The sequence below is a fragment of the Vombatus ursinus genome, unplaced genomic scaffold, assembly GCF_900497805.2.
Source record: "Vombatus ursinus unplaced genomic scaffold, bare-nosed wombat genome assembly UNPS02014789.1, whole genome shotgun sequence".
In the NCBI taxonomy this organism is placed as follows: Eukaryota; Metazoa; Chordata; class Mammalia; order Diprotodontia; family Vombatidae; genus Vombatus; species Vombatus ursinus.
In genome coordinates, this window is record NW_020954567.1 from 5,560,305 (window position 1) to 5,582,814 (window position 22,510).

Below are 22,510 nucleotides of genomic sequence, written 5' to 3' on the forward strand. Positions count from 1 at the left end.
TCCATAAGAAAATATTTTGTAGTTGTATTCTTGTACTTTCTGTGTCTGTCTTGGTAGAGTTTGAAATATTTTGCATGAAGTCCCAGGTATTTTGTATATTCTGTATTTGTCTTAAATGGAATTTCTCTCTCTGTATCTTCCTGCTCAGTTTTGTCGGCAATATACAGAAATACTGATGATTTACACAGATTTATTTCACATCCTGGTAGTTTGATGAAATTATTGTTTCAATTAATTTTTAGTTGGCTTTTTAGGGTTTTCTAAGTAAACTATCATACCATCTCCAAAAAAGTAGTAATTTGATTTCTTCTTTCCCTAGGCTTATTCTCTCAATTTCATTTTCTAGTCTTATTGCTATAGCTAACATTTCTAACACTTTAACAAATAGTAGGAATGTCAGTGGTTATCATTGCTATATTTCTGATCTTATTAGAAAGGCCACTAGTTTATTCCCATTCATATGATGCTGGATCTTGGTTGTTGTTATTTTTAAAAAAACAAAAATATATACTATATCTTGTCATGAGGTTTTTCTGCATCTATTTATATAATCATATTATTTTTGTTTTTCCACTCCTTGTTCTTCATAGTAATATGGCATGTTATGTTAGTAACATGTTTTCAAAGACCTGGGAATTTTAAGAAATTATAATGACATTATAGAATACTTAGAGGAATAGAATACTTAGGAATAAGATTTTATTTTACCCCCAAGGGAAGAAGTGAAAAACCTCTTTAGCAATCTTCTTGTTGTAAGAAACCATGACAGTGAAAAAAATTGCCATCATTGGAGCTGGGGTCAGTGGACTAGGTGCCATTAAGAGCTGTCTGGAAGAAGGACCGGAACTCACTTGCTTTGAAGAAAGCTTTGACATTGGAGGAGTCCGGAGATATGAAGTAAGTTCTTATTTTCTCCTAAGGCCTAATTACCTTGGTTTGTGAGATGATTTTTTTCTCTATATCAAGGAAACTGAAGTTTAATTGGAATCATGTTAGAGGCTTACTCCATTGACTCAAAATGCCTTTCATTTGTATGATTTTTTTTCTAGATTTTTCCAGAGTAACTGTCACACGCATTATAAAACTTGATCCTAATGGCCCTGAAAGGCAGTAATTACTATATTAAGAAAACATTTATTCAGTGCTTGCTATGTACCATCAGGCACTGTACTAGGTACTGGGGATACAAAAATAAAAAAGAAGCCACAGCTTATTGTCATCTCTTCTGCACAAAATGTGGAAACTAACGCTCAAGTTGGTAAAGATCATACTAATGATTGGTAGCAAAACTCTGGTCTTTCAAGGGTTCAGGATACTAATGCACGGATTTTTCTACCACAACCATATCAATACTTCTTACTTTAAACATACCATTCAGCATTGCTGAGGGAAAGTACCAAATAAAAGAGGAGTGTGTTTGTGTGTATGTGTATCTATGTATGTACATGTATCAAAGCCCATATACAGCCAAAAAATGGGTTTAAGACCTCTTAAGTCCTAACACCATCTGGAGCCAGATTTCCTTTCTAGCCTTATCTCATCTTACTACTTTTCCCACACTCTGTTCCAGCCAACCTGTACTACTAACTACAGCCCTAAATGCTATTTCTACCTCTACACATTTACCCTATACCTGAAAAGCACTCCCTCTCTCTTTCAGGATCTTTCTCTTCCTGTAAGGCTAAGCTCAGGAGGTACAGAATTATAGATGTCAAATTGGGAAGGATTCCAGAAGCCACTTAGACAAATCCTCTCATTTTACAGATGAGGAGAACTCAGGGAATGATAAATAGAGCAGGTAAAATAAAGCAGAAGATATGTGTAGAGGAAATAGTAGAAGATAAGGTTAGAAGGGTAAATAGCCTTTTGAAACAAAATTTTGTCATTTCTCCCCCTCTCTAAATTATAGTGAACGAAGATATGCGAGAAAGAGCTCAAATTCTTCAGCTGTACCAGTGCTGAGAACCTTAGGGTTAACTAGCCCCATTCCTGAGATTGCAAAGAACACCTCTAGTGACATAGAAATGACCCTGGAAACAAAGTTCCATCCATACTTCGCTCTTGAGCAGGTATCCTCAGCTGTGGCTGAGGATAGTTCAGTGTTAGATGAAGTGCTGAACCTCAAGTCAAAAAGACCTGAGTTCAAATCCTGCCTTAGACATTTACTAGTTGTGAGCCTGGACAAGTAACTTATTCTCTCTCTGCCTCAATTTCCTCATCTGTAAAATGTGAAGAATAATAGCACCTATCTCATCAGGTTATATCGTAATGGTCAAATGAGATAATATATGGCAAAACTCTTTATAAACATTGAAGTGTGATATAAATGTTAGCTCCCAATGGTATGTTTCCCAGTGCTGGGCAATGGGACCCAAACCTCAAATTAGATAAACAAATTTTTTGGAATAATTTTTTTCAATTATTTGCCCTTAGCTTTAAAGGAAGAGAAGGATTCTGAAAGTTAGAGATTAGGAGGAAATATGTTTCAGGTAAATGGCTGAAGGGTAAATGCACATAGGTAGAAAATAACATAGGGCTAAAACTAGTAATCCAAGTTGACTGGAACATAGAGCATGTGAAAGGGAGTAGATGAGGTAAGTTGGGGCTAGAAAACAAATCTGTTCTGTTTTTTGTTAGGCAACGGGGTTAAGTGACTTGCCCAAGGTCACACAGCTAGAGTGTTATGTGTCTGAGGCCGGATTTGAACTACATGTGTTCCTGAATCCAGGGCCAGTACTCTATCCACTGCACCACCTAGCTGCACCCTGGAAAGGAAATCTGGATCAGGTAATACTAGGCCTGAAATAATCTGAAACCACACACACACACACACACACACACACACACACACACGGATTCACAGATAATACAACTCCTATATCAAAGTGCTACTCTAGAGATGAGGAAAGTAGTAGATTCAGAAAGTAGATCCAATTTTTGTCATACCAGGAGGTTTTCTTCATTCTCCATGATCACATTTTCCTCAAAGACATTGACAATTCTTTTGTTCCCTGTAGGAAAAATCAGAAGCTGGAAAGCCAATATCTATCTACCAACATCTACAATCTGTGACCAGTAACAGCTGTAAGGAGTTGACAGCCTACAGTGATTATCTATTTCCTGACCATTATCCCAACTTTTTGCACCATTCCAAAATGATGGATTATGTTAGGATGTATGCCAACATTTTGACCTCCTGAGATATATCCACTTCTTGGTAAGTAAAGGAAGAGCATGAATGTTGTGTGCTGACTATTCACGGCAGAAGTCCATGTGGGCCAGAACAACATGAGGCACAGTTCAAATCAGTGCTGGAAGTCATTACAATTTTCATCAAAGCGGGAAACTGTGTTTTTCCTGAAAAACTCTCATAGAAAACATACTGTCTCGTGCATCATCATCATCATCATCATAGCTAGCAGTTATATAGCACTTTGGGGAGCAGCTAGGTGGTACCATAGTGCACAGAGCACCAGGCTTGGAGTCAGGAAGACTCATCTTCCTGAGTTCAAATCTAGCTTCAGATACTTCCTAGCTGTGTGACCATGGGCCAGTTACTTAACCCTGTTTTGCCTCAGTTTCCTCACCTGCAAAATGAGTTGGAGAAGAAAATGGCAAACTAATCCAGTATCTTTGCCAAGAAAACCATAAATGGGGTCATGAGGAGTCAAACACAGCTGAAACAACTGAACAACAACCACAAAAATAAAGCACTTTAAGGGTTACAAAGTACTTTATATATGATATCTCATTTGATCCTCACAATAGCATTGGTATGTAAGTGCTACTATTATTTTCATTTAACAAATGAGAAAACTGAAGCTGACAGAGGTTCAGTTGCATGCCTAAGGTCACAGAGCTAGCAAGTATCTGAGGCAAGCTGTAAACTCAGATCTTCCTGAATTTAGTTCAGTACTCTGTGCACTCTACCACTTAACTCTAGACTGGGAGACTTGGGTACTAGTTCTGTCCTATTAACTATGTTGGACCATGGAGAGTAGTAAACTAAGCACTTTTGGGGTCTGGGACATCCTCAGTCTCTTGCCAGGATGGCACTTGTAAAGATCTTCTACAAATGAGCTCTTTCAAGGTCTTCTTCAGACTCTGAAGAACATGAACTTGTCAGGAGACAGGAGTTGTGAAGTAATATATACATCAGGGTCTGGACTTCTGGGAAATGATGGAAGGACAGAGTGACCTATCTTTGACTCTTTGTTCTCAGTCAAAGGTGAGCAACATAAGGAAGCACTCTGATTTCTCTTCCACTGGCCAGTGGAATGTTGTGGTAGAGGCTGATGGGAAGCAGAAATACTGCATCTTTGATGGGATCATGATTTGCAGTGCTTATTATAGCAACCCCTATTTGCCACTGGAGTGCTTTCCAGGTATGTCATCCAGAAAGATGGGAAGAATCTTTATTCTTCAAGAGAAAATTTCTAAATAATATCTCAGATGGGGAGAAATGAGTGACTTTTGTTTTTATAGTATTTCAAAAATCTATGGGTTTCCAAGGAAGATTGGATCTCCACTCTAGTCATTAAAATCTCTTTGGCTTCTTCCTCTTTAGGATATAACATATTGTGTTACAGAGGTAGAAAAGTGGTCAAAGTAATGGCAGCCACAGTAGTAGTTGTGGGTCCTCTAGGGTAATTTGTTGAGGGAACAGTTAAAACCTGTTGCACAAAACTGGGAGGTACAAAAGATTTTATGTTTATGTCCTTGCTGGGAAAAGAATATTTGGTGTTGGTACCACAAATGAAACCACTGCCTCCTCAGCTTGTCATAGGTATAGTGGATGCTGTGTTCGTGAGTATAGAGCCAAAGCTTTGGTCCCTTGATGTCATAATTCAACAAACACTTGTTAAGCACTTGTTCTGACCAGGACACTATGCTAAGCACCAGGAGAAATACAAAGGATGTAACAGTTCAATTGATAAGCATTGTTTAGATACCTAGTATGTATGAGGCACTGCGTAAGGTGATAGAGGTTAAAGACAAAACTAAAAATGGACCCTACCCTCAAGAAGCTTACATTTTATTGGGAGGATGCAACAGTTAACTTAGTTACAGAATAGCAGATGCAACATTACTTGAGGAAAGAGAGAGTTCTAGCAACTAGACAAGACATCGATCCTTTCTTCATGGCATTTATAATCTAGTCAGGGGATAAGAAACTCACACAGATAAGTAGAATATGCAAAAATATTGTATAGGTGAATTAAAGAGGTATAAACTAAAAAAGTGTGTGATGTCAAGGGAAAGATATTAACAATGGAGGAGATTAGAGAAGGCTTCATGGAAGGAATGAATGAATGAATGAATGAATGAATGAATGAATGAATGAATGAAAATGTATTTATTAGGTACTTGCTATGTGCAAAGCACTATGCTAAATGCTAGAGATACAAATAGAAAGGAAAGATTGTCCCTGTTCTTGAAGAGCTTACATTTAAATAGAGAAGACAGTGCATACTAGAGGTTTCATCTATGAGTCAGATGTGAAGAGTTCCATGGTCCTTAGGACATAGCAGCAAAGTAGGTAATAATGCATATTCTTTGAGGTCATTTACATTGACAAAATCATATTCATTTCTGATATTGAACCATTTGACAAAGCTAAGGACTTTGATGGTCAGAACCATCATTTTGGGGTCTTCAGTAGCTTGTGGCATCAACACCCTCAGAAATAGTTACCAGGCTGCATCTCTATAGGAAGTGTTTACCAAGATGATGGCTTCAAGGGATAGGCTAGATGAGAGTAAGGAGGGGAGGTAAGGGAGGGAATCCTCCTTCTTCCAGGGCTCTTGGGCATATTTGCCCATCAGTGACAATTGATGGTGGTAGCAAAGAAGATGGACACCCCCCATCTCCACAGTGATTTCTCCCCTCAATAATGGCTATGGGGTCTCCAGCTGGAAGTAGGAATAATAATCCTTGGGGACACCAACACTCCAGAGAACTTGGGCTCATGACCCTCTCCATCTGGCTTTCAGTAGAGGTGGTTGTTGAGGTGGTAGCTGTGGCCTGACATACTTGACACATACCAATTCTCCCTCAATATGCCCTACTGCTTTAACTAGGTTGATTCACCTTCCCTTTACATGGTAATTAGTTAGCAATTGATGGAGATGGTTGACCTTTTCTCTACAAGAGTTGCTTTCTTAATGATGGCTCCATAGGATTGAATTGGAATCAGGACTAATGGTCTTGAGATCATTGCTATTCCTATCGCTCTTGAGTTCAGGGTCCTGGGCTGTTTCCTTCCAGGCCACAGAGAAGGTGGTAGTCAAGGCAGTAGTAGTGGCCTGACTCCTCTGATACAAGCTTCCTCCCTCTCCTGCAGGGTACCTACTGCCTCACCTAGGCTGGCCTATCTACTGATAGGTAGCAGACTAGCAGCTATTGGTGAGGATGGCCAATCCCCTCTGCACTGATTTGTTCAGATACATACTTGAGGTAGATTACTCTGGCAGTAATATGAAGTGGGGATTACAAAGAGATCAGTGAGAGATTAAGGGAAGAAAATTTTTTTCTTGTTAAAAACACCCTGACTCTTTGCAATTACTTCAGCTTTGTTAATTGTTCACTAACCATCTCTTTAATAATTCCTTCTGGAATTTTTTCAGAAATCAGAGTCAAGCTCGTTGGTCTATCATTTGCAGGGGTGAATTTTTTGTTGAAGAAGCGGGGAATAAGGAGCCTAAACCAGCCAAATTATCGCCATTATCTAAGAGAGGCCCTTAATCTTCTCCATTTGGTTGTCAATTTGAACACCCCACATCCTCTACAGGAAAATGTCACCAAAGTCCCAAAGGCTCACTCCCTGAAGCAACATTGAATTGATCAGAAAACTCCCTTGTCAACCCTATCCCCACTCTACACTTAAAAAACAAACCTCCTATGACATCATCAGCCTCTCAAGATATCATTGTTGATCTTTCTTCTCTTACAATATTAAATTTCTACAAAGAATTCTCCAAACTTGCTGCCTCTCCCTCCACTATCTACCACTGACTTAGTTAAGCCTTCCACAATATCGCCTCTGGCTCTATATGCTACTGAAATTGCTCTCAGAAAAGTTACAAAGATGGATACTCCTTATTGACAAGGATTATCTGATCATTTATCTCATTTCCTCTCCATCACCTAATAGTGCTTTTCCATATGCTGAGCAATGAATAAATGTTTCTAGTCATTGCATTAAATAACGTTCTTTTCCCTGGGTAGACACAGTCAACAATATTGATGACAGAAGATCAGCAAAGGTGAGATTTACACAGTTTGGAAATATCTAGCTGAGAAACTGGTTTCAGAAAATATTTACTAAAAAATTTACCCAAAAAGTTGCAAAGCAATTATAAAAGTACATCTTTTCCCCACATATTTATGTCCAGGGTTTGACTAAATCTTTGATCTTGATTTGTAGGCATTAAGAAATTCACAGGCCTCTATTTCCACAGCCATGAGTATAAGAGTCCAGAGAAATTTAAAGGGAAGAGAATACTTGTGGTTGGCCTTGGAAATACCTGAGCAGATGTGGCCAGTGAGCTCAGCCATGTAGCTAAACAGGTTTGCCTTTATTATTCCGTTTTTAATCCTGCATCTGTGATACATGCATTGTACAGAACCTTTTGGATCAGATTTGTCAGCCAATACTTTGAAATGCTACCTGAACCTGGGCCACTAGCTGTCCATCCTTAAACACTTCACCCAACTTTCCTCAGACCACATTAGCACCAAAAAAAGGCTTATCATCAACCAAAATATTATCAGCCCTCAAGAAGGTATGCTTTACTTCTGAAGCTAGAGTAGAGAAAAGAGGCAACAAGGCTAGATTGGTATGAGTTTAGTCATTTGGTTCAGGTGGGCAGGACTGTGCTGAGTTTCTCAGAGGGGGAAGGATTTCAGCCCCTCACTAAGGCACTGGGATTTGTACTTTTTTCTTCAGCTAGCCAACAAGTATGGTGTAAAGTAAATGGTCCTGGATATCTTAGCATGCCTAGGGAAGGTTTAAACTATTTACTCTCATTTGGTTCTCTGCATAGCCCTGTTCACCTGCCTGTGGCAAGAGACGGGGGTGGGGAGTGGGTTAGAAGTCAAGAGGGAGTGTACTTCAGGTGTAGGGTAAATGCGTGCAGGCAGGAAATAACATTTAGGGTATAGCTACAGGTCCAGGTTGACTGAGCATAGAATGTGGAAAAGGGTATGAGATGAAATAAGGCTAAAAAGGATATAGGTAGATGAATATAGATACATAGATATATCTATATATATATTGGAGATATAGAAAGATGTATATATAAATATGCATATGTGTGCATATACATGTGTGTATGTGTATATCTATAGAAAGAGAAAAAAGAGAGAGACAGAGAGGGAGACAGAGAGAGAGAAAGAGAGAGAGGGAGAATGGGGGAGGGAGGAAGAGGGAGAGAGAGAGAGACTCTTTGATCCATACACACACACACACACACACACACACACACACACACACAAGTCTCATTCTAGCATTGCTCCTCAAAAACACTAACTGGCACACTTAAAGTAAGAGGTGTTGATGTCATTGGGGTAGAAGAATCCCTGGGCTACCATCCTGGAGACCAGGATTCTGCCGCCATTTGTTTATATGACCTTTACCCACCTTGAACTTTGGTTTTCACATTTTGTACAGGGGAGTTGATAATAAAGGCATTATTTTTGTCTTTGTACCCCCCAGTGCCACAACAGTGCCTGGCACATAGCAGGCACTGAATAAATATTTTTTGAATATATTAATGGCTGCATTTCAGGGCCAATGGGGCAGCTAGGTGATGCCATAGTACACAGAGTGCTGGACCTGGAGTCAGGAAGACTTATCTTCCTGAGTTTAAATCTGGCCTCAGACACTTACTAGCTGTGTGATCCTGGGCAAGTCACTTAACCATGTTTGCCTCAGTTTCCTCATCTGTAAAATGAGCTGGAAAAGGAAATGGCAAAATTTTCCAATATCTTTTGCCAAGAAAACCCCAAATGGAGTCTTGAAGAGTCAAATACAACTGAAACAACTGAACTTCAGGGCCAATAGGAACAAATGAAACAATGCGTGTGTCTTGGCCTCAATTCAAGGCAGCTGAGGCATTGAGATAGGGCTATCTTATAAGAGAATGCTTTCTTAGCTTTTCTTTCTTCCAGGTGTTCCTCAGCACACGATGAGGATCGTGGATACGGCACCGTGTGTGGGATAATGAACATCCCCAGGATACTGTCCTTATCACACGCTTTAAGAATATCATCAAAAAACGTCTAAGCAACTCCATTATCAACAAATTGGCCGAAGACAAATTAAACGCAAGGTTTAATCATGCTGTGTACGGTCTGCAGCCTCATCATCGGTATTCCTTTGAAATTTTAATCAATGTAATTCACTTTGGCTATTGGCTATTTGGGCAAGTCTGTTAAGACACTCAGAAGTGGATAGTGGATTGTCCAGGTCCAACTTCCATAAACCCAGGAGAGGGATCAGTCTTTCCCTACTCGGTCCTCATGGCTTGTGACCAGGATCATAGATTTAGAGCTGGAAGGGACCTCCAAGGTCATCTGGTTCAACTCCTTTTTACAGATGAGAAATCTGAAGTTCTTAGAAATTAAATGCCTTGCCCAGGGTCACACAGCAGGAATTGAACTTGTGTCCTCTTCACTCCAAGCCTAGTACTCTATCCATGCCATGCTGCCCTTTCTTTCTCCTCAGGCTGCTTTTTCCTCCAGTCCCAAATAGGGGCATAGGCTAGAAATAGCAAGGGCATGTGACATAGAGATGGAGCTTCCCAAACTACCAATGAATGTAAGTGTAACCCTCCTCCCTCATTGACCCTTTGTAAGACACATACGCCCAGGTTTGGAGTCATAAAATTCATGTTGCCTTCATTTCTGTCCTCCAAAGAGAATTATGTCAGGGATGAAAAGGATAGGACAAAAATGTCTAATAGTAGAAATCCAAGGAAATGGTTGAGAGAAGAACTAACAGCCAAGTCACCCTATCAAGAACATTCAACACTATTGAAAGAACTGATTAATGTTATTTCTGAGTCGTTGGAGAAGTGGATAGAGCACTGGGCCTGGAGTCAGGAAGACCTGAGTTTGAATCTACCCTCAGATATTTACTATCTATGTGACTCGGGGCAAGTCACAACTCCTGTCTACTTCAATTCCCTCAACTGAAAAATGGGGATAATAATAGCATGCACACACACACACACACACACACACACACGTTATAGGTCTCCCAGGTATTGTGAGAACCAAATGAGATAATATTTGCATAATACTTAGCACAGTGACTGGTGCACAGTAGGCACTTTTTAATCCACCTTCCCTTTCCCCCAGTTGCAACTAGGTGACGCAGTAAATAGAGTGCTGGGCTGGGAGTCAGGAGTGCCAGGACTCCTCTTCCTGAGTTCAAATCCAGCTTCAGACACCTACTAGCTGTGTGACCCTGAGCAAGTCACTTAACCCTGTTTGCTTCAGTTTCCTCATCTGTAAAATGAGACGGAGAAGAAAATAGTAAATCACTCCAGTATCTTTACCAAGAAAACCCCAAATGGGGCTATAAAGAGTCAGATACAACTGAAAAAACAACTAAACAATACCCTTTCCCCTTCTAATCCGTGATATTTGAAAGATCACAGAGAATAGGAGAGATGCTATTGTTCTGTCAAAATATGATATAGAATTAAAATCTGTAGGCCAATGATGTTTATTTCAATTCCTGGCAAAATTCTAGAAAGTATTCAAAGTCTGGTTAGTGGATATCTAGGGGAGTGGAAATGCCATGAACACAAAGAGGCTTCGTCAAGAACAGATTATGTCAAACTAACCTCATTTCTTTATCTTATGGGTTATTAAGTGGGCAGATCAAGGGAACGATGCTAATATAATTAACTGAAGGCCTGGCAAAGTGTTTGGCAAAAGTCCTGTTTGCAATGCTTTTATACAAGATGGAGAGGCATAGGCTAGGTGACAATAAAGTCAGAGAGCTTCTGAACTAGTTGAATGGCTGCTTCAAAGTCAAAGATGTCTCCAGCAGATTCTCAGAGATTTGTCTTCAGTACTATGCTACTTCACATTTTTACCAGTGCCTTAGATAAAAGTATGGATGGAATGCTTATCAGATTTTCAAAATACAAAAATCTAGATAGCATAGCTAGGAAATTGGTTGGAAGAGAGAGAATCCAAACAGGTTTTGGAAGAATTGAATATTGGTCTAAATCAAATCAAATTTAATTTAATAGCCATAAGCATAAAGGTTTATATTTGGGTTCCAAAGTTATATTTACAAGTACAAGATGAAGCACATGGTCAGACAACAGTTCTTTCTGAATTTAATAAGTGTTTGTTGCACTATATCATATTGTATTAGCATGTGCTGGAAATGAATTGCATGGATTATTGCTTGGACCTGGTTCAGTGAAACTTAATTTTTTCTGATAAAAAAGATCTCACAAGCAGACCTTATTTTAAATGTGATGGCCACACCACTGGCTAACTTTTTCATGCCTACTCATGATATTCATACATAGCTAGTGAGCTAGATGTCTCCAGGCACAAATCACAAAATCATAAAATTTTAGACTTGGAGGGGCCTCAGAGGCACTTTGGTCAAATCCATCCTGAAGAAAAAGTCATACCCCACTCCACTACAATATAACTGACAAATCTTTTCTTAAACAGCTAACTCCAGGGGAGTTACTACAGCTACTTTCATACTTCCCAACGCATTCCATTCTACTATTGGGCAGCTCTAACTGTTAGGAATGTTTTGAAAATTTGTCTCTTTGTATTTTTCCTGCCTTGTTCTTAGTTCTACCCTCTCAAGTCAAGCAGGACAAAGTTAACCTATCTTCCAGGTGATAACCCTCCAAATATAGGGGACACCTTCAATTCGAAGAAAGTATCAACACCTTCTTTAGTTTCCTCTAATCTAATAACTTAAAGAAATGGATCTCTAATACCAAGTCAGCTCCCATGTCTGATCTCTAGGTCAATTCCTTCCACATGAAGAAGCAATCCTTGTGAATCTGTTCTGCCCGTAGCAGGACTCAGAATCAGACAGCATTGACATCAGTTTGATAATATTTCCAAAAGAGGTTTACACTCAAGTTTTTACTTTTCATTATTTGTCTTTCAGATTCCTAAGTCATCAACCTACTTTCGGCAATGATTTGCCTAGCCACGTAGTTGCTGGAAGACTGCTGGTGAAAGCAAATGTGAAAACATTCACTGAAACAACTGCCATCTTCCAGGATGGTACTGAAGAAGGCATTGATATTGTTATCTTTGCCACTGGATATACTTTCTCTTTTCCTTTCCTGGATAATGATTCAACTGTCTTGGATAGCCAGAACTCCCTGTTTAAATATGTCTTCCCTCCTCAACCGGAAAAACCAACACTAGCATTCATTGGCTTTATGCAGCCAGTAGGAGGTGTTATTCCAACATCAGAAATCCAGAGTTGATGGGCCACATGTGTGTTCAACGGTATGGGAAGGACTGGGGTCAAAGACAAAAAAAAAAAAAAGATAAGCAACTGTGGTATTCTTTGAGTGATTCTAGGAAATTCTATCAGATTCCATATCTAATCCCAAATATGCCCATTGGCCTGTTACAGTACTCCAAATTCTATCATCAGAGATCTATTCCTTTGAGTTATGAAAGGCTTTTTTTTTTAATTTCCTAGGCTTCCCTATTTGAATGAAAATATTCTTGGGAGAGGTAACACTATTAGCTAGTACCATAGCAGAGGTGAGTTTACTAGATCTTTTCAAACTGTGAGCACAAAGCTAAGAACACAAGGCTCTATGGAGATAGAACACAGAGAAGATATCGGAGGAGGCTGGAGTGTCAGCAGGAATAAAAAGCCTTGTGAAAGGGAAGCTGGGAGGGACGACAAATGCTAATCTTTGCCAAGGGTCTGCCACAGATACATGAGCAAAACTGAAAAGGACAGTTCTGGATCCCTCACCAAACAAGTGTCTAAATCACAACTTCTGACTAAAGCTAAATTGTATTGCTAGGAAGGTGTCAACACTGAGCTTGGTGTAACTGTTGAGCAGGAGAGGATTGGGGGGGGATGGATTTAGGTCCAGAATAAATTGGCAAAGGAAAATGATAGACCTTCATGCTTCTCTTCACCTCTGAAATCATTTCCACCACATTCTTCCAGAGTTTACTAAAGGGAAATAACAGCTCAATTTGTTGTTGGTGTTCAGTTGTTTTCAGTCACATCTAACTCCTCATGACCCCATTTGGGGTTTTCTTGGCAGAGACACTGAAGTGGTTTGCCATTTCCTTCTCCAGCTCATTTTATAGATGAGGAACTGTGGCAAACGGGGTTAAATGACTTGTCCAGAGTTACACAGTTAATAAGGGTCTGAGGCCAGATCTGAACTCAGGAAGATAAGTCTTTTCTGACTCCAAGTATTCACTAGGCTCCCTAGCTGCCCCCATAATAGCTGAAACATCAGTAGAAAGTCCTATAAGCACATTTAGCTGGGATTTTCCAATTCAATTTTTTTTCAAACTATCATTTGTGGCCTCCTCATTAGGGATGGGAAATTCTGGGGAGTCCAAAAAAGCATGAAATTGGATGGAAGATGAGTTATAAGTTTTAGGAACTGGCCAGGAAATGATACCAAAGAGAAATAGCAAAAAATGCAAAGAAAATTAGAAAAAGTGCCAGAAGAGTATGGCACAGTGGAAAGAATACTGGCTCTGAAGCTTGAGGACCTGTGTTCAAACCTCAGCATAGTCTTCTAGATAAAATGCTGGACATGGAGGCGGAAAGACCTGGATTTGAATCCCACCTGAGATATTGGATAACCATGTGATCCTAAGCAAGTCACTCTCTGTATTTCAATTTTCTCATCAAAGAAACTGATTTTGGGGCATAGGGGTGGGGGGTAATATCAGAATGACAGTAGGCACTACAAAGAGAGATGAGCCTAGTGACTACTTACAGAATACTGAGAAGAGAGGCTTTCTATCAGGCATCATAGATCTGAAGATACAAAGGCATGCTTTTCTGACATAACAAAAATATTTAAGCCAAACTAAATGATAGATGAACCATGTCTGATGGCATATGATGCATCACATACTCATAATCCACTGCTATGTTATCAGGAGAGAAAGATACTTCACTACCAGCTTTCTGGAATCAAGACTGATTATTACATTCATCTGAATTCTGATATCTTTTAGTGTAATTTTCCCCTACGTTATTGTGGCTGTTGTGAATATTTTCATAGTTCTGCCTGTTCTCTCTTCACCTTATATAAATATATATATTTATACTTATATATATATATACATATATAAACACATATATATATGTTTTCCTGAGTTCCTCTGAGTTCCTCACATTTCTCTTTTTTTTTTTTGTGAGGCAATCGGGGTTAAGTGATTTGCCCAAGGCCACACAGCTAGTACATGTCAAGTGCTTGGTCTGAGGCCAGATTTGAACTCAGGTCCTCAACATTTCTCTTTTCTTAGGATGCAATAATGAAGGGTGTCCCAAAAGTCTGAGTGTTGTTTTAAGGTGTTAAAGTTTTACACTTATACAGTATGGTGAACTAGTCCAGTCATTCATCAATCAATGGGCACCCTCACTGTTTCCAGTTTTGCTTTGTTACCACAAGATCCACTTGTGCTTCTTGGTAACAGACTGAAGTCTCAGTAGGTTATTTTGTGCCTTAGGAAGACAAAGTGAGAGCTGAAAATAACTATATTTTTGTCAAGGACTGTGTTCTTTAATTTGTACAGTTAGTGATTGCCACAAATTCAAAGGTCAGGTGTGGTAGAATCAGGTCACAAAATACTGCATTAAAAGATTCAGAAAAAAAAACTGTTCAGAGAAACACATGAAGATCACAGAATGCATTGTTAACATTTGGAAGTTGTGAGGAAAAAAAAGGTGAAGAAGCAATCCATACCTCCCTCCTACTTCCCCCCAAAAAATATCTAATATTATAAAGAAGGCAACAACCTGACACTGACAGGAAATCTAGCATGCCATTCTTTTTTTATATTTTCCCCAATTGCATATGCAAACAATTTAATATTCTTTTTTATTTCAAATTCCAAATTGCCTCCTTCTTTCCCCTCCCCCCTCACTGAGTAGGCAAGCAATTTGATATAGGTTATACATGCCAGCGGCCATTCTTAGAGATCCTCCACTTTTGGACTTTGGATTTAACTTCCAAAGAGAGCTAGTATGAATGTAATGATTTTCTCCTAAACCACTTCCCTCCATTCAGTGGTTCCCCCAGAGAGTCCTAATCCCATTCTGGATCTTCTTTCTTAGGGCTGAACAAATTACCTTCAGCGAGTGACATGACGACTGAAATCAAACGGATAAGAAATTATCTGGAAAAACAGTAAGAAACCTGACTGTTGGCAAAGAGCAATTGATTGCTTAGACCATGTGTTTGTCTTTTGGGTCTCCTTGACGTTGTGTTGATCGTGAAAGATGAATCTGAAAAAGAGTGCAAAAGATTATCTGGTTCTGTTTTCAATAGTATCATTAATGGTCGCAAATTTTGATCTGTGTGTTGAACGTGTAGTTTCAGATGGCCATGTTAAAAAACACTTATTGCTGCCATTATTTAACTTCAGTAGGATGCCAGGCACAAAGTGTTTAGTATGTGTCAATCCCCTTGGCAACCTTTGGTTCTATTAATTAGATACATTAGACAAACAAAGCAAGGATCAAAAGATTGCCCCATCTATTTCAAAGGATTAAGGCAAACGCTGTGTCTGGAGTGGAGGAGAGAAGCAAATATACTCCAATCAACCTGAACAAATTCAAAACCAAATAAACATACATAGAACTAGGTAAAATATGGATACATTTGCATATATATTCATATATATAATTATTTATGCCATCTATGCTACTGTCCCTTCATATCCAAACATCACAGAATCATCTAAATCCAGAAGAGACCTCAGAGGCCATCTAGCCCCACTCTCCTCATTTATAGATGAGGAAACTGAGGCCCAGGTTGGTTAACAGACTTGCCCAAGGTCTGACCATAAGCATCAGAGGTTGGATTCCATCTCTTATTAGCTAATTCCAGAGTCCGTGTTCTTTCCACTGACCCATACTTATTCAAAAACTTTTTCTATCACTTACAACAGATAATCAGAAATAAACTACAATTATCTTCATCAGGATCATTTCAAAGACCATCATGCTGGTAGATATGCAAAGCTTAAATCAGACGTAGCCTTTATTGAGCTTACAAATTTGTAAGTAGGGTAAGACACATACATGAATTACCAAAATACCAAAATGAACATAAATTCCTAAGAGAGGTTCAAAGTGAAATACAAGAAAAGACACATTTTTTCCCTACAGGGGAACCAGGAAAGTGTGGAGGATGGCAAACAGTACCAAATGGCTAGAGTGTAGTACTTATAAAGACTGTTACAAGGGCCTACACCAAGTACATACATAAGTATAAACAGAGTAAATATAAAGAGAATAGATAAAAATAAATGCAAAGTAGTAAAATACAAGGTAATCTGAGAGTGAGCACAACAGCAGTTAAAAAACACTGTGATGTTGAATGACTTAACAATCATTTAAGTGCTTAATACATGACTACCTACATGTTCTGGGCACTGTGCCAGGATGACAGCTAAGAGAACAGTGAGCACAGGAGGGATTGAATCTAGAGATATCTCAAAGATATAATCAATAGGACCTGACAATGGATTGTGTGGGAGTGGAGAGAGAGAGAAAAGTCAAAGGTGCCACAAAGGTTTAGAATACATATGATGAATGGGGTACAAATATCAGCGATGGAGAACTTAGAAAGCATAAGATTTTAGGAAAAGATAAGTTCAACTTGAGACATGTTGAGCTGAAAAAATCACTGCATTCCTTTGACTGGCATTCAAAATCCTCAACTATATGGCAGCATCTTACCTTTGTACGTATCTCATACTTTGTTCTATGCATTGTGGTCTAGTTAAATATTGTAAGGAATGTAATATATGAGTCTGAAGCTTGGGAAAGAGGTCAGAATTATAAAGAAAGGGCTGGGATTCATCTGTATAGGGACTTAAAATGGAGAACATGTTTGCCAAGGAAGAGAGTATCAAACTGTGAGAGAAGAGGAATGCGGCTCTGACCTTGGAGAATCCTGAGGCAGAGCTTAATATCCAAATACTGGGTGACATCTTTAATAGTAACAACCAACTTCAGAGTGAAATGAAGCCTTCTCAAGAACAAGAGTTGGGTAAGGAGGTAAAGAAACCATTTTAAACATCTGTGTAAACCTGTCGGTGACTTTTCAAATAGTTTTGATGTGAAAAATAGTACTTGAGAATAATCACAAAAGAGCATTTGAACCAAAGATTGTCAGATAAATTTCTAGCAGTTTCTTTCTCACATTCCCACTAACAGAGTTCCACACAGCACAGTGGAAACTGTCTCTCAAAGACGTAAGGTCAGAGACCAAATTCCGATCTGAGGTTTCTCATCTTTCCCTTTTGGTTACAGGTTCGTGGTAAGTCTTCGTGATGAACGCCGAGTTCAATACATTGACTATATGGATGAAATTGCCTTGGAAATAGGAGTAAAGCCCAGATTGCTTTCTCTCTTCTTCTGGGATCCCAAGTTGGCCTTAAAAATTTTCTTCGGTCCTTGTACTCCATACCAGTACCACCTTCAGGGACCTGGGAAATGGGCAAGGGCTAGGACAGCCATTTTGACTCAGAGAGAATGCATCATCAAACCCTTGAGAACTCAGATTGTCCGTGATGGTCAACTACCATCCTCTGTGCCATTTTGGCTTTTAGGTGCCAGCATGGCTCTTGTCATTGCGCTTACCTTAGTGTTATTTTAGGGATATTTCTTTCATCATCTCCATCATATGGGCCAACTGTGATACATATTGGTTAAGGGACAGATGAATTACCACCGGGCTTTTGCTTTATTAGGTACTAGAGCAGTTAGTCACTTAACAGCAGATATTTCTCATGTAGATTTGACTCACAAATCACAGGCTTCCAATTAAAATAAACTTTAGCTATGTAATCTGTTTGAGGACTGCAAAGTTATTACCCTGATTCCATATCATTCATATACCTCAGTAGAATAAATAAGCAGACATACCTTATGTGGACAAAATGATTAATATTTTTTGTGTGTACGTCTACTGCCATTTTCGGATGTATACAGGTAATATTAATTAATGTTAATAAAATTAAATTTCATTTAAAAGCATGTTTTTCTACTCATCTCTGTCTTTTGCATTTCCTAACTTCCTTCAGGTTCCAGCTAAAATCATACCTTCTACAAGAAGCCTTCCCTGACCTCCTTTAATGTTAATGCTTTCCATTTGAGATTAACACAAGTTATCTTGCATGTGTATGTATATACATATAAATAGACGGAAATAGATAGAGAGATAGACAGACAGACAGGATGGATGCGTGGATACATGGATGCATGAATGGATAGAGATAGATGGAGTGGATGGAGGGATAGATAAGTAGATAGATCAGAAAGAAAGACAGACAGATAGATAGTTAGATAGATGATGGAGATAAGTAGGTACATAGGTAGACACACACATACACACTTTTTAAAAAATATGATCCTCATAGCAATTATGTCTCTGCCAAATGTACATCCCCTTTTCACCCCCACCACACTTCCTCTAAAGAAGAAGTTGGGTGGTACTGTAGTAGAAAGAATACTGGACTTGAAGTCAGAAAGACTCGGGTTCAAATCCCTCCTCACGCACACACTAGCAATGTGACCCTGGCCAAGTAACTTAACTGCTCTGTGCCTCTGTTGCCTCATCTACAAAATGAGAAGGTTGGACTCCATGGCCTCTCTGGTCCCTTCCAATTTTAGATCTATGATCTTCTCAATCAAGCTTTATCTTGATGAGTCAGTTCATATGCTAAAATGAGCCTGCAGAGTAAGGCTTTGGTAACAATTGTTGCAGGGTAGAGTTGGGGAAGCATCATTAAATTTTTCAGTTCAGTATCTTCACTCTTTATATTCTTAATTTATCTAGAAAATTAATATTTCAAAAGGATATGGCAAGATCAGGGTTAGCCTAAGACAAAGGTACATTAATGGATGCATCTTAAAGCTTAAATATTAACTTAAATTTAAGCTATTAATAGCTTAAAATTGCACAAAAACTTTAGGGATATGCCATACATTCTCACCTCTGATTCCCCACAGTAACCCTGTAGGGTGATATTACAGGGATTCTTATCCCCATCTCACAGATGAGAAAATTGAAGCTTGACTTCCCTAGGCTCACACAGCCAAGTGCCAGAGTCTGGATTCAGACCTGGGTCTCTCCTGACTCCAAGACCACTACTCTTTCTCCCACACCATGCTGATTCCTATTTGCACAGTTCATTGATGCTAGACACTGAAGGAAAAACAAGTTTTAGTGAGCATGGTCTCATCCCACAAATAATGCAGGCAGTTGGACCAATCCTAGGCTGTTTTTACAGACCTGGATGAAGTGAATCATTGACAAAAAGGCAAAACACAAAGGAAGTAATCTTTTTTTCAACTTTTCTCCTCCCACCCCCTTCACCTTTAATGGAATTGGACATGCCCCACCTCCCACCTCCAGTCACTTTCAATAAAAGCAACTCTCTGACAATTGGGATAAATCGGAAGAAATACTGATGGCGGGGTAAGTTGGTTTGCAAAGCAAAATTATAAAAATGGTAAGATATCAATGTGATGCGCTAGAAGAAGCATACACGGGAAACAGTAGATCTAAGTTCAAGTTCTAACACACCATTTAACAGCTACATGACCTAAAACAAACCACTTAACTCCTCAGGGACTCAGTTTCTCCATCTGTAAAATGAATATAATGAACTGGACTAACCTATGTATCATTCATGTCCCTTCCAACTCAAAAATCTCATCATTCTTTCTGGGCCTTTGTTTACTAATTTATATTCAAATGGGTCTGTTACTTTGTAGATTTGATTGTTACCTCCAAAGACATAGATCACAGCCAATCCCTGCAGCTCTTGTCTGTGTCCTCCCACACGTTCATTATAGGTGGTTTGTCCAACAGACCAGAAGACTTCTTTCTTTCTCTTGGATGTTATTTTGAAAAATAGGTACGATGATATGACTTTATATGTTTGTCAGGGAAGTTCTCTATAAATTGCAAGGTAATGTTTAAAGTTATTGTTATAATATTAAAACATGTATTTGCATGTGTGTTATAGGGCATCTACATGGCGCAGTGGATAGTATGCTGGGCCTAGAGTCAGGAAGACTCATTTTCCTGCATTCAAATCTGGCCTCAGACACTTATAAGCTATGTGATCCTGAACAAGTCACTTCACCCTATTTGCCTCAGTTTCCTCATATGTAAAATGAGCTGGAGAAGGAAATGGCAAACCACTTCAGCATCTTCTCCAAGACAATCCCAAATGGGGTCACAAAGAGTTGGAGATGACTAAAATGAGTGAACAACATGTGTGTGTTATAGGAACATGAGGAAAGAATGTAGTTTGCATTATCTACCCAAAAAATCAAAATTGGCAATAGAACAATCAGATAAATTGAGATGTTTTTATTGCTACAGTTCATGCAGAAACCTTAGACCTTTCACCCTACCAGGTGTTTTGAAAAGAAAGCTACCCAACACCCATAGAAAGCTAAAGCTCAGGGCATTGAGTGTGTCATATGTGGCAATCAGAAAAAGAAAGCCATTGACCTCCATCTGGGAACCTCAAGATTGAGGTCGGTCAGTCAACAAGCATTTAATAAGAACTTAATATGTGCCAGGAATTGTAATGAATGCTGGGGATACAAAGGCAAAACCTGCCCTCAAGGAGCTCAAATTCTAATTGGGGAGATATTATGCAAATGATTATGTGTTTAAAAGATACATACATTATAAAAGGAATATAATCTCAGAGAGAAGGTAATAGTGGGCATAGGGGAAGAAGGAAGAGAGAAAGAGAAAGAAGAAGGGGAAGGAAGAGGAGGAAGGGGAAGGACAGAGGGAAGGGGGGAGGAGGAGAAGGAAAGAAAAGGGGAGGGGGGAGAAGCATAGGAGGAAGGAGAGAAAACAGGAGAGGAGAGGGGAGAGGAGAAAGGAGAGGAGAGGGGAGGGGAGGAGGAGGAGGGGAGGGGATAGAGAAGAGAAAGAAGAGAGGAGAGAGAAGAAGAGAAAAAAAAAGAGGACAGAAGAGAGAGAGAAATTTGGAAAGGCTCCCGCAGATGGTGGAAGAAAGCAGGGAAATGAGGATTCAGAAGTAGGGAGGAAGAACATTTCAGCCATGGGGGCCCGCCAATGCAAATGCAAGGTGTTATTAGATAGAGTGTTTGTATGAGGAACAGGAAATAAGCCATTGTGGTTGGACTGTAGCCTGCATGGAAGACAGTAAAGTATAAGGAAACTACAAAGGCAGGAATGAGCCAGATTGTGAAGGACTTTATATGTTAAACACAGAATCTTCTGTTTCTCCCCAGAGGTAATAGGGAACCACTGGTGTTTACTGAGTAGGGGAGTGACACAATCAGAAATGAACTTTAAGAAAATCATTTTGGCAGGCGAGCAGAGGGTGGATTGGAGCAGAGAGACACTTAAAGCAAGGAAATTAATTAGAATGTTATTGCAATAATCCAGTGAATGGTGATGGAGGCCTCTACAAGAGCGATAGTAGTGTACGATGGGGTGCTTGGGTGCTTGTGTTTGGGTGCTTGTGCTTGTATTTGGACCCCAACTTCTCCCTAGTCTCAGAAACACTGTCTCTGACAATCACTCCCCAGCCCAAGGACACTGTGCCTAGCAATTACTCATGTGTGGGCCCCAGTAAGAAGACCCTTATCTCTCTCCCTGGTGCTGGGTGAGACAGTGCTGGGCTGCTCAGGCCCCAGCCCTCAGATCATGTCTCTAGAAGCCTCCCAATTCCTTAGTAAGTTCCTGTCTTGTGAGAAAGCTTTCCCTTGTTGCAGAGCATTCTCTCATCAAGACAGAGGGAGAGGGGTGCCTTGCCCAGCCCAAGGAGTTTGGTGCTTGGCTGACCCAAGGACTTTTCCTCTTGCCAGACTCCAAAGATCCATACCTCTGTCATCTCCCTCCCTGTCTGGTATACTCCCTGTACTTTCTCATCCATAGCTCCCAAAGACACCTGGACCTCTAGATTACCTCATCAGTGTCCCTGGCATTCCTTTCCCATGCCCTTTTCCACATAAACCCTAGCTCCATCCTCAGTTTTTTGCAGGTTCCTTAAGAATCCTTGCCCACTGAAAAGCATAACAATAAATCTTTGCCATCTTGACTTAAAGAATGCTTGAGTCTGTGAATTCATTCCAGAAGACCCCATCCAGTACTCCAGTCTTTGAGGGGTCTCAACCTCTCAGACTGCAATATTTATGGAGCCCAACGTGGGGCTTGTCTGAAGTCTCAAGCTTTCTCCAAATCAAAGTAAGCCTCCCCTTCCTCCCACCCTGTAGTTG

At 39.7% G+C, this 22,510-nt stretch overlaps 1 pseudogene; it reads left to right on the top strand.

Moving 5' to 3' along the window:
- The window catches only part of LOC114047674, a 31,764-nt pseudogene extending 13,606 nt beyond the window's left edge, over positions 1-18,158 (top strand).
- The last annotated feature ends 4,352 nt before the right edge of the window (positions 18,159-22,510 follow it).